This window comes from Parasteatoda tepidariorum, chromosome 4 (genome assembly GCF_982258835.1).
Source record: "Parasteatoda tepidariorum strain Cologne lab strain chromosome 4, Ptep-v5.0, whole genome shotgun sequence".
NCBI classification, from domain to species: Eukaryota; Metazoa; Arthropoda; class Arachnida; order Araneae; family Theridiidae; genus Parasteatoda; species Parasteatoda tepidariorum.
In genome coordinates, this window is record NC_141758.1 from 87,331,563 (window position 1) to 87,337,562 (window position 6,000).

General features: G+C 29.1%; 1 long non-coding RNA gene across 1 annotated transcript; it reads right to left on the reverse strand.

Moving 5' to 3' along the window:
* Positions 1-1,976: 1,976 nt before the first annotated feature.
* LOC147811902 (uncharacterized) lies at positions 1,977-3,357 on the reverse strand. The gene is made up of 2 exons (XR_015432882.1): positions 2,981-3,357; positions 1,977-2,121 (listed from the first exon to the last, which is right to left on the reverse strand). It is a non-coding gene; the product is annotated as an uncharacterized LOC147811902 (long non-coding RNA).
* Positions 3,358-6,000: the final 2,643 nt, after the last annotated feature.

Consider the following 6,000-nt stretch of genomic DNA (forward strand, 5'->3'; position numbering starts at 1 on the left):
GATATCATTGAATTTCATGCTGCGTCCCTGAAAGGATAAGGGGGTGAAAGGGAGATGGACTAAAATGCATGCTGCTTCTGTAAAAGGATAAGGGTGTGAAAGGGGGATGGACTTAAATACTATCTAGAATTTTGACAATTTTTTTTATCTTGATTTGAGTGACTAAGGTATAAAACAAGGTGCGTAGCGTTTTTGAAAAGTGCTTAAAGGTGCTTATTTTCGATTTTCATTTTTTAAAGGCCCTTAAAGGTGCTTTTCTTAATGGGTGTTTTTAAAAGGTGCTTTATTTTCCCTTTTCGAAAATGAAATTTATGAAAGGGAATGTCGATTTTCGCCACGTATTATGTAAAAACGTGCTTTTCACATTTTTCTATTTCACGTTTTCAGAATTCATTCAACCACGATCAATTTCAGCGTACCGTCAGTCCATAGCGTATGAAAGCGCCAATCATTTTACAGGTTTGGTGAAGTACTTGCGAGTCCGCATGTGCGTCTAGTGAGCTGGGTTCGGTGAGATCCTTGCTTTCTCATGTGCAACTCTGCTGTATTTTGCAAGATATTCTCAATTTCAGGCTTTATTTTTCACCCTCTGAAATCGAACCGAAAAATCTCTTGATCATTTTTTAATGGCTAATATAATCAAGAAAAGAGTTCTTTGTCAAATTCTAGTTATTTTATCATGATCATGTGAAGTCTGAGATTTATTTTGCATTTTGTCAATTTACATAGTGCTTAAAAATATTTTTTGAGTGCCTAAAATGTTCTTAAAAGTTGCTTATTTTTTGTTGAATTTGGCTCCGCACCCTGTAAAAGCATAGTTTATTTATATATATTTACTATCTAACATGCTAGCTAGGCAAGTGCGGTATCGTTATCTATGTATACGCTAAATCGAATGAGAATAAAAACAAGCTGTCTGATTTAATAGTTTAGCTACTCGAAAATTTATAAAAGTTTCATGTGTAGAAAGGACAATTTTATGACTTATACCATTTTATGCAACTGACATTGCTATCTAATCAAGTAAGGCATTTCTTCAAATTTAATTTTTCAAGCTTAATTAAAAAACATAGTCCTTTGAAATAATTCTTCAGAAGAAATGAGGGTTTAATGTATGAAATATACAATTTTTGACTTTCCTTTTGCTCATAAAATATTTATAACATCAAAACTATTAGTTCTATCAAATCAATTCTATTTTTTAAATTTAGTCTAAAAAATACATAATAAATAATGTCTATACTACTAATGTCTATACTTGTCTATACTACAATGTGTCAGAATTTTATTGTCATCAAATTAATTTACATTGCATTAAGGAATCATCACGCCCGGTGGCTGAGCGGTAGCTCTTCGCGCTGTCGTGCCACAGGTCCCTGGTTCGATCGTCGGGCCGAGCAAGGTTGACTCAGCCTTTCATTCCTTCAGTGGGTCTATAAATGAGTACCAAGCATACTTGGGAGCTAAACACTGGGGGTTTCACGTATGGCTGAACACCTAACCGGAACAAATGCTCCTGCATCCCAGAGCCCAAAGGACAAGAAAACTGAGGTGGGCACAGAAGGCCTTGGCCCTCAGTGGGCTGTCGCGCCGCTGAGTTTAGTTTAGTTTTTAAGGGATCATCAATTTTATTCATTTACACATTGCATATCAGGAATATCACTTTTCTGAAAATTATTTTTTCCAATTTCTTAGTAAAATTGTTTTTTAAATATAAGAGGATTTTCAATGTCATACTTACAATTTATTATTGTAAAATTTAAAACATTCTTTATTGATATGAGATAATTTAATTAAAAATTATAGGATTTATTTTAAGACAAATTTATTGTAATATACAGTATATAAATAAAAATTTATTTATAACTATGAGAAAAAAACAATATTTTATTAAGAACATACTTTTTATGTATCATATTATTTTGTTACAGACTTTTACATGTTTTGTTTTGCATTTTAAATAATAAAAGAATTAATTTAAAAAACAAAACATTTATTGTCAAGTGAAACATTTAGAACATTATTCATTTTCATTTCTTATTTTTTAATTTCTTTCATAAAAACAGTATTGCATCTCTTTCCTTCTTCACCAGACAAACCTTACAGGATTATACGAAATATCTGAAATAAAAGAAAGAAATCACTTTCATGATAAAATTTTACCAACACATTATTAGAATAAGAGAGATTAAATACCATTAATTTGAAATCATTTAAGTCCTTAGGTATCCCCTTTAAACTTATTTTAAGTTTGACAGATATTTTGATTAGAGTTCTAAGATCATTCTATACACTAATGAAAGATGCCAGGTATATTTGGCTTTGTAGTTCTTATGTTTGGATTGAAATTTGTTTTAAGAAAAATAGATTGTATTTATGATCGAAGACTATTAAAAATTTATGTATATTGAAAAATTAGTAAGGTACACTTACATACTTACTGTCATTGTAGAAAAGCTAAGTATCAAAATATAAATGTGAAGTATAAATAAAAAGTAAAGTATCATTAGTAAATCATCACACACACAAAAAAAAAAAGAATTGAGGGGATGAATGTAGAAACAGACAAGGAGATTGGAAATTTGCATTTTAGATTTTCAAAAATTAAAAGAATTCTTAGGGAGGAATAAAATAATTAATTTACAAATAATTATAATAATAAAAAATTTTCAAATAATCGGACACATGCTTTTACAATCAACAGTAATAAAGTTTAAAATTTGAAAATAAAGAAATATAATCATTATTATATTTTATGTTATAATAATGTAACAAAGTTTGGCGAGTTGCTTGGCGAATATTTCAAAGTAAAGCTTTTCGCCAGTATAAATCTTTACATAAATAAAAATAGAAATTATTTCTATTTAAAGTAATTAAAACTTTGATCGGAACAAATTATAATAAGTTTTAATTTTATTAGCTTAAAATAAATAAATATTTTAAAAGAAAATTTATCTAGAAAATAGTGTACTATACCCACCGATACTAAAATGATGTGCAGGTTCCTGTTATGGTAGTACATCAACTGCATTGAGATGGTTATTTCATCGTGTGAAAGTATTTTTAATGCTTTGATTTTAAAGAAAATGTTATTATTAAACTAAAAAACTGTTCCGTTTCGTCTATAAAAAAATTTCATCCGATCATCCTCTTCACCAACGTCGCCGCCATTTTTATTTACATTTGTATCGTCATCACATAAAATTGAAACGTCATAAAAGCAAACGATCTGATTGGTTCATGAAAGAAATTGCCTGAACGGTTGCAGATATTTCGTGCAACCGTGATTTCTATATCACACGAGCAATTTTTGGAGAAATTTCACTTACAGTTGCACTTACACTTGCAGTTGCACATATTTTCTCTCGTGTGATATAGCCATTATGTTCATGAAAAATGAAAAAAATATCAAGATAATTTGTTAAAAATTTAAAAATAAAATTTTTGAATTCTGAAAAAAAAAATATCATCGGGCTTTTTCGTTTAAAAAATTTCAAGCTAAGTGTTGTCTTCATTATAATTGGTTATTAATTTTTTTTTTCAAGAAATTACTAAATTAATAATTGCTTCAATAACATTTATAGTGTATACAGAATTGAACATGTATTAGTTTTTGGATACAAACTAACAAAAAAGGAAATTAAGTTCAATGTACACTCGATATTTTTAATAATTTTCCTTCATTAGGTTGATTTGTTTTGTAAAATATAGTTTGTAGAAAATCGTCAGCACACTTTCGAAAAATTAGCATTAAAATTGATAAATCTTTCAGCTTAGTACAGGATAATTATTTCCATTTCTATTTTAGCATATAATATTTTATATAAAAGCAGTTAGTTCTATCAAAACTTTGTCCATGGAGGCTAATTTCTTAACAAGAGTTTACTTATTTTCCTATTGAGATCATAATAACAAGGCCTCAGAGTTGGGCATTGATAGAAGTAAACCCGAAAATGGGTTGATTCTAAACGGGTTATAAAACAAACGAACTCATTTCTAATCGAGCCGTGATGATCCGAAGAATACAACAATTGCCTCACAGTTGGTTGACCCATGTTCGAATCCCAGCGATGTCCGGTCTATTAAAATTCTACTGCCCGCTCTTATTAACCACAGTTCTGACGCAAAATACCTTCAGTGATAGACGAATCATGAGTTTGAATCCTTTTACCATCGGGCTGACCGTGTTAGGTTTTCATCTCCATGTAACGCAAATGCGGATTAGTTTCATTTGAAGGTCGTTCATGAAGGCACGTTTGTCCAAATGCTTAATCCATGGGTTCCCTTGTCTTCTGAGTTGGGCTCAAAGACTGCGGAGATGAACATTGATAGTCGTAAACGCCAAAGTCGGTCTGCTGTTCGACGTCGGTTGAAAAATAATATAAAACAATTCTAATTAGTGAATGAAATATTTAAATTAAGTTGTGGTCGTGCATATTCGGGCTTATTTTTGAGCATTATAGTTTTAATAAGACAGGATTATAAGCAAGTTAGAGATACTTTCTAACAATACAAAATTCATGAATAATATTTCGAAATATAATTAAAAATTTATAAAACCCTTAAATAAAATAAAGAATTCTAAAAGTCAAAAACTTAGATCCATTCTTATTAATCTTTCTTATCACAATCAATAATTCAATGAAACTCTATCCTAAAAGAAACATGATTCCTTTTTTCTTTTTTTTTTCCCCACTTAAACATTTTTCAAAGTATGCTTCCTCCAGCAAATTCACGTGATCTTTTCAATTCTGGTTACTGAATAAAATAAATTTCCTCGAGATAAAATTTCATTCGATGTATTATTTAAGAGCTCTTATAGTTTAAATTTAGTATATACTAGACTAATTTGCCTTGCGATTGTTGTAGTTTTTATATTTGTTTTGGTGAGATTTCACGATTGTATATACTAAATGCATTACCATTAAAGACTCAACCAACAAAGTTTATAATTTCTTTTAAACTTTCTGCGTTTTAATTATATTATTTACTATACTAAGATACTGAGATACTTTTTTAGACCTTCGATAACTAAATCATCAAACTTTAGATATTTACACGAAATTAAGGAATTTCTGATATATCTCTGAACCAACTATTTCTCTAACTCTAACATAACAGAAGATATAATTTAAAGAATCATTTACCAGGTATACTACCACCTGGCCCTTTTGCTTAGCCTTATATGTTATATTTAATTATTTGCTATATTTTTAAATGTGATATTTCGAGCTCTGTATGTCTAATTTACTAGAAATTTTTTATAAATATTCTATCTTTATATATGATACAGCAAAATATATAGATAAGATAGATAGATAAGATAGATGGATAAGATAGATAGATAAGATAGATAGATAAGATAGATAGATAAGATAGATAGATAAGATAGATAGATAAGATAGATAAGATAGATAAGATAGATAGATAAGATAGATAGATAAGATAGATAGATAAGATAGATAGATAAGATAGATAGATAAGATAAGATAGATAGATAAGATAGATAGATAAGATAGATAGATAGATAGATAGATAGATAGATAGATAGATAGATAGATAGATAAGATAGATAGATAAGATAGATAGATAAGATAGATAGATAGATAGATAGATAGATAGATAGATAGATAGATAGATAGATAGATAGATAGATAGATAGATAGATAGATAGATAGATAGATAGATAGATAGATAACACCGTCTAATTACTACTATTCTAAAATATCCCGAACTCATACTTACGGTGATTTATGTATTTAATGACTGCCGGACAATTTTTGAACTATTACTAAAATCAATACATAAAGAATTTTGACAATATATGGCAAATCTCTTTGAAATAGTAAATTACTTCCCCCAGGGAATAAACAAGGACAACAGCTAGACGGTGACCATTTTGATAAATATAGTGTTTAAAACTAAGTCAGCTGTCAGGATTGGAGTAGAAATTGAAGAACTAGAATATTTAAGTACAGTTGCGCCATGCATTTGGGCTTG